Raw genomic sequence first — 13,212 nt, forward strand, 5'->3', positions numbered from 1 at the left:
GTCTTATTAATATACTTTCAAATAATGTCCAGAGTTCTCAGTTGAAAAGGAAAATCAGTTCTGGAATCCTGACTCGTCTTGCATATGCAAAGATGGGACGTTTCCTTGCTCAACGTAATTTGCCTGTACATGCAGGTGTAAACGGAGCTCTGTTGCAAAACAAAACTTGCCAAGACTACAATGGTTGTGTAACCAATCATTAGGAAGCAATTTCAGGCTATGACCAACACAGTGTTTGTCATGTTCCTGCCTATAACAAAGCTGAACACTCATTACATTTTTATGCACCCATGCTACTATGAGGAGAATGCTATCTTTGCCTTGCTAAAAAATAAAGGAAAGCATAACCACACCACCATTGAAATAGTAAGGTGGGATATAAGATGGTAAAATAAAAGTGCCACAACCACAGACATTCAAACTGCCTTACTTCAGGCTACTTTTAAGTTTGCAATGTTCCCCCAGTTATTCCTAGTGTTATCTCATGGGAATTTGCTGATACAAGTAGAATATGAAATGCTTCAGTGCTAAAGCTGTTACTCGTATCTCCATTTGAACATCACTTTTTTCCTGTACATTTGACTTTTTGACATAGCTGTTTCATTTTGTTGCCTGATACAGCCAGCCCAGCTTTTTGCAATATGTCATGGCAAAAGATGAACTTTATCATATAACCTGTGACCCGACAAAAGCGCGAACGTCATAAGCGCGCCGACAAAACCGCGGCGCTAAAACCGCGATGTCAAAAGCGCATCGACAACAGCGCGCCGACAACAGCGCGCCAACAGAAGCGCGATTTAAGTTAAGGTAAGGTTTAGGGTTAGGTTTAGGGTTAGGTTTAGGGTTAGGTTACAGCGCGCTTCTGTCGGCGCGCTGTTGTCGGCGCGCTTCAGGGCTCATTCGTCGCGCGGTTTTGTCGGCGCAGTTTTGTCACCGCGGTTTAGTCGGGCCCGCTTTTTTCGTTCGCGCATTTGTGGTGGAACCCATATAACCAGGTTTACATTCTCGTGAGTTTGCTATGAGATAGTGCTTACGGCATAACAAGAAAAACAACAACAAAGTAGCAGATTGGAATATATTACATCAAATGTTTACTCACTAAACATGGCATCATTAAAATTCAGACAAGTGGCCGCCTACTTACAGCATCATAACCCAAAATGGAATAAATGCAGTTTCTCATTTTTTGTAGCATAAAATTAAGTCATTAAGTGTTTATTGTGAATCCAATTGTAGATTTCAATAAAAAGAAAATACAGTTTGTTATACAAATGTATATATTATACAGTTGGACAAGGTTGTTGTATTTGATTGTGTGAAATGGAGTTTGTTGATTCAAAAAATGGAATCTGCACCTGCAAGAAAATACTAGGGTGATAATGAAGAAGATCAGATGGAATAATAGCAGGGCAAAATTACTACTGTTGGGACTGTTGCTAGCCAACTGGATGATAAGAGATATGTCATCTTTAAAAAGCAGATTTGTCTGAGGAAGACAATAGTAAACTCTGTAAACTATATAAATGCCCCCTCCTGAGTCATTGGAATGGGAGGCAAATAAAATTTATAAATAAATAAATAAACAAATAAATTTCTGTGCTGCACAGATTTTTAAGTATGATCTTATAAAATGAATCTGAAAAGAAAAAAAAACCAGATCTCATTTATTGCCCAGAGGAATTTCAACCATTTCCTGATGCTATCATCTTCACTAACATATTTGAATAATGCAAAAGGCCCAAATGATGTAACCACACATTGCATTTGCTAAACAAAATGAAGCAGCATCAGGACCTTTCACTCTAAAATGATCACAGTACCTTTTGTACAAGGGTGTATCTAAAGTAGACTTTGTGAAAAGCATTGCAACTTTTCTGAGAACAGCAAAGCTAAAGTTGAGATGTATTTAGTAATGCTATAGCTATTATAAATGTTCCAGCATCTTTTTAAATTCTGCATCATTAAAGATCAACCAGAAAGGTTAAAAAGGTTTTTTAATTTGTCTTTACTTCTGTCACCCTCTTTTTTTCAGCACATGCTCAATTCTGTACCCACATTGTTGGTCAGAACCTTTTAGAGCTTCTCAGGGCAAAAACAGTCCTTTACAGGTTTAGATTTGTAATCTTTTAATCTGTATACCATTCTTTACCCTTATCCCCTAACTTTTCAGACTAATATATCCCCCATATGGATTTGCTAATAGCCATTTTCAAATCTCCAATTCAGTCTCGATACTCTGATATGAATACTATGGAAATAAATGCAATCCTGAAAAATATTGGCCTAAACAGTCATATACCAATAATTATTTCTATATATAAATAGAATATAAATATATTTAACTTGTCAAATAAAGGCGTATCCAAGTATATTTTGATCATCAATAAGATGGAGCAGTTTTTGTGTTTCTTTGGAAACATTTTGTAATATCTAGGAGATCAGATTGTTAGAGATAATCTAGGCAGAACATAGTATTTTGTTTCTAAGGAACTGACCCTTGGGATTTATGAAGTCTATAAGCTTCTTGTCCTGAAAGCAAGGTCTTGACCTGTTTCTTGGGCAGCTTTTTATCATGTTTTCTTCTGTCTTGAAATAAGGAATTTCCACACCCCATAATTTTTTACATGACCAGGTATATAATAAATGTTTAGATTAGTTTCATAGTTCAACATAACTGAAAGGCTGTGTGGAAATGATCACCTTTCTGCTTAAAATGTATTATTACATGTAAACAAATATTAAGATCAGAAGAGTATTTCTATATTAGATGAAGTCCCCTGATGATTATCACCTTTTTCTGAAGAAATTGGATTACACACCATTGTATAATATGTATCCGTTTGTAGTCTCTCCATAACCCCAAAATCAATTTTTCTATTTATCGAAATACTGATATTAGATTTCATAAGATGGTCAGCATTTGATATTCTTTTCATGGAGGCTGCATCTTAGAAGATACTGAAGAGTATCCCCAGTGATATAAACAGAGTTGTAGAATGTTAATCTCCTTTGTAATAGTTATGGGTTGCCAATATCAAAATTATAATATTTTATTTTTCAAAAGCATGCGGGTCTTTAAATGAGAAAAGTCAAATGTGATCTCTGCAAGTGTACCAGGGCACATAAAGTATGCTCCCTTCACTATGTGACATTTTACCTTTCCAGAATATGTTCTGTGCATGCATAGAGTATTTAATTTGAATGTGCTCAGACACATAACAAGTCGCCTCTTGCAGAACATGCTTTGGGCATGCCAAGAATATTTGTGCTGGACATGCCCAGACCCATAATAAATCTTCTTTTGCATTTTTTCATTGTTTGCTGAAGGGTTGGAAGAATGTGAATCTCCAATTAAATTTTGCAAATTTTTGCAAAATAATTTGCCTTTAATGTGTGCGATTGAATGAAAAGGAATGCTTCCAATATTATAAATCTTATACTTCCCCAAATGAAAGGAATGTAGCATCTAATACATACACATATACACTATTGATACAGTGGAGAAAAAAATTGGTGAGCTTTTTGGAATGAGGAAAGAAACTAAATATGGTTTTCGGATGTCTCTGGGTCTTGTTCACTGCATATGTTAACCAATATATGCTATTAGAAAATGCTTAAATTAACATCTAATCTGAAATAATTTTTCTTGTAGCAAGCAATCCTAATCAAACTGTTACTTATGTTACACCAGAAGCTTATTTTCTGATAGAAAAACACTGGAGGTCCTGTTCTGTTACAATTGTTAATCTCACCTTTTGCTCTCTTCTGTCCCAGCCCTCTTGTAAAACTCTGAAACTAGATATGAAAACAAATATTGTTTATAGTGGGGAATACATATGACAATATTCCCGGAAAGCATTATTTTCAGTCTATAGTTACGTCCATAAACGCCTGGCAACTGTTCTTTGTTGTTTTTTTTAATCTGCTTTACTGGAACCTACTGGGTCTTCTTCAGAAAGCAGAAAATATTATTAGGCCCTTTCCTGTTTCTTTTTTTATAGTAGTGTGTATATCTCTCTGTGTATCTTTATATTTCATTCTTTCCATAACCTTCATACCAGTGGTGGGATTCAAATAATTTAACAATCGGTTCTCTGCCCTAATAATTTCTTCCAACAACCAGTTTACCAAACTGCTCAGAAAGTTAACAACCGGTTCCCCCAAAGTGGTGTGAACTGGCTGAATCCCACCACTGCTTCATACCTTTTCCTATGAAACATTTAGGAGGAGAAAGATTAAGGCCTAGATATATCCTAATTGAACCCTTCTTAGCATTTTTTTCTGCTACTGTCGTATAGAACATTTGTATTTTAAATGTGCAGGTCACTTCCCAGGATATAGGGATTACTATATTCTATAGAGTTGATTCTGAGAAGACCTGGATGGGCTTTTCTTTTGTAACAAATCAATGGTCTGAAGGGAACATAGATTTACAGATCCAGGCAACTGGCAGACTTAAATTCTAGCCTCGGGATTGCAGGAGGACACATGCATTCAGGGATTAAAGAATGAGTTAAAAATAGAAGGTGGTCTTTACCTCCACCAATTCTTGGCAAGGAGCTCTTCTTGCAAAATCCCTCATTCTCCTTGCTAGAAAGAGTACACATTTTTAACCAATGATACCCAAACATATTTTGTTATGTTGCATACCACTTCATTATGAATGTTATTTTTACAAAAATGGAAAACTGGTTTTAAAAGATCTTAATGTCTTACCCAACCAAATTTATAGGTGCTATAAAATTTTCCATCACCTGTCAAAAAGATCTTAAACCTCTTTATAGATTCAGCTGGATCAATCCATGACAGGTACTTTCCCAAACTTCAGGAAAATCTCTGGTCGACCTTCTTCCTCCTTTCTCATACATTCCAGACACAGCACAATGTAACATCTAATCAGAGGTTCAGGGCGGGTCTATACTTCCAGCTTATACCTGCACAAGCACACCCTACACATCATTTCTCAAGGACACAATTGCATGACCTGGTCCTTCACCACCTTTTGCCTATACTCCACATCACAAATAATCTTTTCAATTGCTGTATTTTACAAAATTTACCAATGAAATGGTGAATGAAAAGCTGGGTATGTTTGTTTATTTGTTTGTTTTACATATTCACTTTTAGAAGATTGGGATAATAGAACTGTCTTGGTTTTTTTTTATTGTGTACCTAGTTGAAAATGATAACAATTCTGCCACTTTCCCCTTCTAGCCGAAGTAATTGCTTTCCTTTTTTTTCTACTTGCTTCCAGAAAGGGGAAAGGATATGGAAAAGCAAGCCTAAACCAAGCCATCACCATGACCAAAGCAAAGGAAAGTGTTGAAATCCAGAAACATTTCTTAAAGCTGGCTTCATTTCCAGCCAGTTTATACATGGGAAGAGAAGTAGCTGAAGAGTACACCGTGGAAAAGTCTTTAGTAAAGAAACAAGTATTGTAGAACTTATTCGTTAACATATTCCATGGAATTCTCATAATCTGTGAACTCTATCTGTGAATAGAATGAGTCAAAGGTTAATAAGTGATGAAAACAATAATATAAACAGCAAGGCCAAAGAAGCAGCATTAGAAATAACAACAGGAGGAAGGCGATGTGTACTGCAATTTATAATAGGGTGTTCCTGTCAAGTTATTTGTTTTTCACAATGTTTTCCAAGTGCTATTGATTCTTAACAGTTTTTAATCCTGTAAAAAGATTTACGTCATATAATATTTTTATATTGCAATAGCATATGACTCGGATGCAAATATATGTAAGTCATAACATTTGTTTTAATTATTTATGCAAAATAAGCTATGGAGTTATTATGAAACACACATTAATAGTGGTTTCTTCAGAGAAATATTTTACATTTATAAATTTTGTAATGCATGAAGTTGATTTTAATATTTAAACTTCTCACGTGAGTATTTATCTTTGTCCTCTTCTAAGAAAGAGGCAAAGAAATATAAGAAAGCAAGTATAAGAATGGTTAGAAAATTATGACAAAAACATTTTCTGTTGCATATAAAAAAGGGGGGCAAAAGTTACAAGACACATGCATCTACAAATTCTCCACAACAATGTGAAAGACTTCCCACTCTAAAGCAAGGATGAAAACCTCTGTGTCATTGTAAAAGAAAAGGTCTGGCTGGCTGCCACCGAATCAGATGAGAAGTGCCCAGCAAAATGGAATCATTGTATAAATTCCCGTAAATACTCCCTACGCACCAAGGCGAGGTCCTGTTCTGACATCAGAACAATGGTGAGAAAACAAGCAACCAACGGGGAAAATTGATTCAAAAGCTAAGTTAAGTGTGATAGCAATTCTGTTCTAAAATAGTTATTTCATTTATATATATGGTTGTAAATTGTGACTTTCACTAGCCCCACCGCTTTTTTTAGATGGATGGATGGAAAGAAGGATGGATAGATGAATGCATGGATTCATGAATGGCTAGATGTATAAACCTTATTACAATTATAAACCAGCACAATACAGCATTTTAAGCAACTGTTTGTGTAGTATACTTTATAAGTTGTATTCTTTATACAACTTATAGTATACTAAGTATACTAAAGTATACTTTATAAGTTGAAGTGGTGATGATGGAGAAATACCTTTCCAAAAAGCTATAATTTTATAAATACTTTTATAAAAAGTAAGAGTAGCTGATATATCATTCTTATAAAGCAACCTACTCTTTTACAACATTCCTGTAAAACTCAGTTTGGAGCAAACATGTTTATGTTATGCAAACATAACTTGTTGGGTTTGTTAGTTTAATAGGACTGAGTTTTTAACAACATGTTCTAGTCGCTCAAAATGAACACTTATGAATCATAAGTACACGCAGGAGACCTGTACTAGGGATTTGAACCGCTGAACTGCAGACCTTTCTGATCGACAGGCTCAATGGCTTAGCCAGTGAGCCACAGCTTTCCAGATGCTTGGCAACTGGTTTGTACTTGTATGACCATTGCTGTGTCCCAAGGTCATCTGATCACCTTTTGCAACCTTTTGACAGGCAAAGTCAATGGGGAAGCCAGGTTCACTTAATAACCAGATTACAAACTTATCAACTGCAACGATTCACTTAACAACGGTGGCAAGAAAGATCATAAAACGGGGCAAAAGTCACTTCACAAATGTCTCACTTAATAACAGAAATTTTGGGCTCGATTGTGGTCGTAGGTCCAGGACTACCTGTGTTGATTTAGTTAATCAAGTTAATATGGATGCTGATTTACTTCAAGTTTTCGAAGTCAGCTAACTGCAGGTTAATGGAAAGTATGCTTGTGAAGAAAGATTCAGCTATCTGTGAATGTTGCACAGCAAAAACTCCTGATGCTTTTTCACAAACATGAATAAAGTCAGTAAGTATTTCAGTAGCAGCATCTTTGAAATGTAAAAGAAAAAAATTATTTTATGAAATCAAAAAGGATAGTAAAAATGGAAGAAAGAGAAGAAAATTGCTATGTCATTTAACTAATGGAAAGAAAACTCGTAGGGATAAAAGAACCAGTAAGATATTAGTGATGACCACTATTTTACTATATTTTCATTCTACATTTCAGAATATTCTCTTTCAAATATGTCCACCCATCTGAGTTTAAAAATGGGTGTGGCAAAGATAACTATTAGAAGACAAAAATTATAGATGGAAATCATGGTTGGTCTCAAAATTCAGAACAAAATGTCAAAGAATAAGCAATGCAGGTTGTTCTTCCCTCCCTGAATGTTTTTGGTTAAAGGTAAAGGTAAGGTAAAGGTTCACCTTGCACATATGTGCTAGTTGTTCCTGACCCTAGAGAGTGGTGTTCATCTCTGTTTCAAAGCCGAAGAGCCAGTGCTGTCCGAAGACATTCTCTGTGGTCATGTGGTCAGAATGACTAAATGCCAAAGGTGCACAGAATGCTGTTACCTTCCCACAAAGGTGGTCCCGATTTTTCTACTTGCATTATTTACATGCTTTTGAACTTCTAGGTTGGAGAAGCTGGGACACGTAATGGGAGGTCACTCTGTTACGTGGCGCTAGGGATTCGAACCGCCGAATTGCTGACCTTTCTGATCAACAAGCTCAGCATTTTAGCCACCGAGCCATTGTGCAACAAACGTCTCTTGGCTGAATCTAGGGTTCTTTCTTATTTTGATTTCAAGCCAACATTTGGTGTTCTTTCTGTTAAGCAGTATGACATACAAGCATTGCTTTTCTGAGCAATGAATAAGCCAAATTAATTTCTTTCTCACTTTGATGACCAACCGCACTCAACGTGTAGACCTCAACGGAACTGCATCTACATGGAAGGAAGTATGCAGTGGAGTACCCCAAGGCTCTGTTTTAGGCCCAGTACTCTTCAACCTCTTCATCAATGATTTGGATGAGGGAATAAATGGGGAACTCATCAAATTTGCAGATGACACCAAGCTGGCAGGAATAGCCAACACTCCAGAAGACAGGCTTAAGATACAGAAGGATCTTGACAAACTATCTAATAAAATGAAATTCAATGGTGAAAAGAGTAAGGTTCTACATTTAGACAAGAAAAATGAAATGCACAGGTACAGTATAGGTGGTACCTTGCTCAATAGTAGTAACTGTGAGAGGGATCTTGGAGTGCTAGTGGACAACCATTTAAATATGAGCCAGCAGTGTGCAGCAGCTGCCAAAAAAGCCAACACAGTTCTAGGCTATATAAACAGAGGGATAGAATCAAGATCACGTGAAGTATTAATACCACTTCATAATGTCTTGGTAAGGCCATACTTGCAATACTGCATTTAGTTTTGGTCTCCACCATGTAGAAAAAATGTGGAGACTCTAGAAAGAGTGCAGAGAAGAGCAACAAAGATGATTAGGGGACTGGAGACTAAAACATATGAAGAACGATTGCAGGAACTGGATATGTCTAGTTTAATAAAAAGAAGGACTAGGGAAGACATGATAGCAGTGTTCCAATATCTCAGGGGTTGCCACAAAGAAGAGGGAGTCAAACTATTCTCCAAGGCACCTGATGGTAGAACAAGAAGCAATGGGTGGAAACTAATCAAGGAGAGAAGCAACTTAGAACTGAGGAGAAATTTCCTGACAGAACAATTAATCAGTGGAACAGCTTGCCACCAGAAGTTGTGACTGCCCCAAACTGGAAGTCTTTAAGAAGATGTTGGATAGCCATTTGTCTGGAATGGTATAGGGTTTCCTGGCCTTGGTAGGAGGTTGGACTAGAAGACCTCCAAGGTCCCTTCCAACTCTGCTATTGTATTATTGTATTTATTTTATTCCTGGATCTAGGTATGCAGCTTCCTAGTGTTAGAAGACTACGGTATATTTCTTTTCTGCTCTTCAGTTGAAAGGAAATGTGGGGGGGAAAGGAGAAGCAGACCTAATATGCTAAGATCGTGGAACTCAAATAAGAGAGCTTGCATTAGGGAAAGTAAGCTTAAATTAGGGCTTTATACAATTAAAAGCAGAACAAAGCAGCATGTAATTCTATGCGGGTTTACTCAATCATGTTTGTGTATTCTGAATTTGTTTCACTGAAGAAAATGATATGTACGTATGAACTTTGAGCTTTGTTTTTACCTCACTCCTTATTCCACATTGACTTTTACTGCTGCCAAACATATAACAATCAGGCATCAACAATATACAGTAATCCAAAAATAAAACAGCACTATATATATTAAATTTTTTAAAAAATGATAAAAAGAGAAACTTTTAAAATCTCCCTATAGCCATTCATCATTCTCCAATCCTCTTCACTATACTTATACCTGAATTTAATCACTGATCTAAACTGATGCATTGAAGGAAGCTATTAAGTCTGCTATCATAGATCTAGAGCTGGCTCATGGAATAAGTACACTTTCTGAGAGAGTGGAGTTCCAGAAACTACAGTAAGTGTTATGGAAAGCCAAATGAATCAAGTCAGCACCAGGCGGGAGGGAGAGAAAGGAAAAAGTGAGAGGCCATTATCTGATAAGTGGCTTATAGTTTCTTTAGGAAGTCTCTCAGCCATCATTAACTGAAATAAAACTGCCCCATACTGTTATTTTGGCAGAATTATAGTTGGATGACTCTTAAAGATGCTGTAAATCACAGTGGATAATTATAAGTTTTCATGTATTTCTCATTTCAAATAACAGGAAATTGTACACTGTTTTCCCCCCTTCACTTGTTTTATGGCATCTATATAATGACTAAAAAGATTCAATTTATTATCCAAACAATGTTTTCCTATCTAGGATGCCCGAAAGGGTTTTTCTGTAAATCTTAACTGGACAGGGAACAAAGAAACTGTTCAGAAGTACAGATCTTTGAAATCATAAGAATATATATTCAAGAATATCAGTGGTGGGATTCAAATAATTTAACGACCGGTTGTCTGCCGTAATGACCATCTGGGTAGGTGGGGCTCGGTGGTCATGTGACTAGGAGGACGTGGCCAACTCAAGGTCACTCAGGTCGATGGACGCTTCGCCTTAGCTGTTATAATGTAATAAGGGTTAACCGGAGAGGCAGTTTCTGTAAGCAGGTCAATAAAGATTAGGCTAGAAACAACACTAGAATGTTTCCTTCCTGCCTTCCTTACAGGATTAGCCCTGTAAAGTGGGAAAAAACAAAAGGAGATTTCTTCCAACAATCGATTCTCTGAACTACTTAGAAAGTTACCAACCGGTTCTCCTGAATAGGTGCGAACTGGCTGAATCCCACCACTGAAGTATATAAACAAAATGAATGGTCTTCTATGCATCTTTGCAAACATTAGTAGCATTTTGCAGATTGATTTCTGGTAGCACTTTTTCCTCTGTGGATATTTTAATGGCTCTTCTGGTGCTATCAACTTTGTCATTCCTCATCTTTTATTAATTTACTAAATGGGTTTTTAGAAAACAATTTAAGAACACTGAAAGTGTTCTTTCACCTAAAGTGAGAAGCGTAATGACTCAGCGTTAAATCTACTTTAAAACTAGATTGGTATACGGTATTTTTTCTAGTAGATGCTTTTGTTTGTTTCCATTGAACCATCTTTTTATAATAGCAGCAATAAATATTGATTGACTGACTATAATCCTAGCTACTATTTGCTTGACATATGCTGTATGTAGGTGGCAAGTTACTATATTGCTAAGAGATGTTAATTTTTAACCAACAGCTTCATTATGAAATTGGATAAATTCATGTATGCTTAAGCTAATATTAACTGTTGGTCTTGGTGAATAAATCTTAGCTCCAGGGCTGGAATCAGATACTGTTTAAATATCAAAAGTGGGGGAACATAAATAGGAAGGAATGGCACTCCATACATAGGACAATTCTATACCTCCTTGCTACTCTAAGATACCAACCCCAACACAACATGTTCTGTGCAGCTGCACTTAAAATTTGTCAGAAGATAACCGTTTTTAAGGATTATGTCATTATAGAATGCTCTGTATTATGATAGGTTTAGTTTGTGGACTGGAGGATAAAACCTAAAGAATGGTTGCTGGAATTGGATATGTCTAATTTAATGAAAACAAGGCCTAGGAGGTGACATGATAGCATCTCAGAGGTTGCCACAAAGAAAAGGGGGTCAAGCATGGGTGGGTCCCTACTGGTTTGGACCGGTTCAGCCAAACCAGTGGTGGTTTGGCAGCCTGGGTTGCTGGTACTGGCAGCAACTCAGGCCTGCCACACCCTCAAACTGCTTCTCCAGGTGGCGCTGTAGGCGCTGCCATATTGTTTTTCACTTCTGCGCATGCGCAGAACAATTTTTATTGCTCTGCGCATGCACATACAGCATGTATTAAGTGCATGCATGCAGTGTGCCCACAAGTGAACTGGCAGCAGTGCTTGCTGGAACCCACCCCTGGAGTCAAGCTATTCTCCAAAGCACTTGAGGGCAGGACAAGCAGCAATGGGTGGAAACTAATCAAGGAGAAAAGCAGCCTAGAACTAAGAAAAAAATTCCTGACAGTTAGAATAATTAATCAGTGCCCCCAGTAGTTATAAATGCTCCAAGACTGGAAGAAGAGATTAGACAACCATTTGTCTGAAATGGTATAGGGTTTCCTGCCTGAGCATGGGGTTAGACTAGAAGACCTCCAAGTTTTCTTCCAACTCTGTTATTCTCTTCTCTTTTCTTCTCTTTTCTTCTCCTTCCCTTCCCTTCTTCCCTTCCCTTCCATTCTATTCTACATTTACATATCCTATCCCTTTTAAACTCCTTTTTGATCTTCATTTTTATTTTAGCTTTTTATTTCTAATTCTATGCCTTTTAATTTCTTGTACCCACCTGCTTTAAGCTGATCTTTGACTATAATAAAGATTTGATTTGAGATATTGTGTTATAGCAGTCTGCTTGAAAATAGGGCCTGTCATTATGAACCATCACCTCTATACCAAGTGCACACAGGTAGGATCAGATATAATGACTTTATAGAGAACTCTTAGAACAACCACTGATCATACAGTAGCTATTTGTGGAGTCAGGAAGGGTAAGTGCTTACAAAATTAGCTTCTCTTCCTCTAAAACCTGAAGCTCCAAGCCTGGAAGATCTTCTGCTTCAACTTTGAAGGCAGAAGAAGTTCCTGCTGGCTGTCACTGCAACTTCAACAAGCTCTGGCTTGAGCAAGAGTACAAAATGTAAAAACATTGTTTCCCTGAAAATAAGACCTCCTTGGATAATAACCTCCACTAGACCAATTAGATCCCACAGACTAGGCCTCCTCCGAATTCCATCAGCCGGCCAGTGTCGACTGGCGACTACCCGGAGGAGAGCCTTCTCTGTGGCTGCTCCGACCCTCTGGAACGAACTCCCCATGGAGATTCACACCCTCACCACTCTCCAGGCCTTCCGCATAGCCCTTAAAACCTGGCTGTTCCGACAGGCCTGGGGCTAAAGACTCGCTGCCCCACTTCAAATGGTATGATTGTTGTGCTTTTAACTATGTATGTTTTTATATTTTTGTAACTCTGTTTGTATTTCCCCTCCCTTTTTGAGTTGTGAGCCGCCCTGAGTCCCTTCTGGGAAAAGGGCGGCATACAAATAAATTAAAATGAAAAATGAAATGAAATGAAATAACCCCAATCGGGCTTTTGAGCACATGCGCTAAAATAAGCCCTCCTCCAAAAATAAGCTCTCCCCAAAAATATTGCAACACAGCAGCAGCCATGGTGACCACGCTCGCCGCCTCCTGCACCTCAAAAATAATAAGACCTCCCCGAAAATAAGGCCAAGCACTTA

The sequence above is a fragment of the Thamnophis sirtalis genome, unplaced genomic scaffold (genome assembly GCF_051295495.1).
Source record: "Thamnophis sirtalis isolate CommonGarterSnake01/CBP01778 unplaced genomic scaffold, rThaSir2_p1.2 scaffold_11, whole genome shotgun sequence".
In the NCBI taxonomy this organism is placed as follows: domain Eukaryota; kingdom Metazoa; phylum Chordata; class Lepidosauria; order Squamata; family Natricidae; genus Thamnophis; species Thamnophis sirtalis.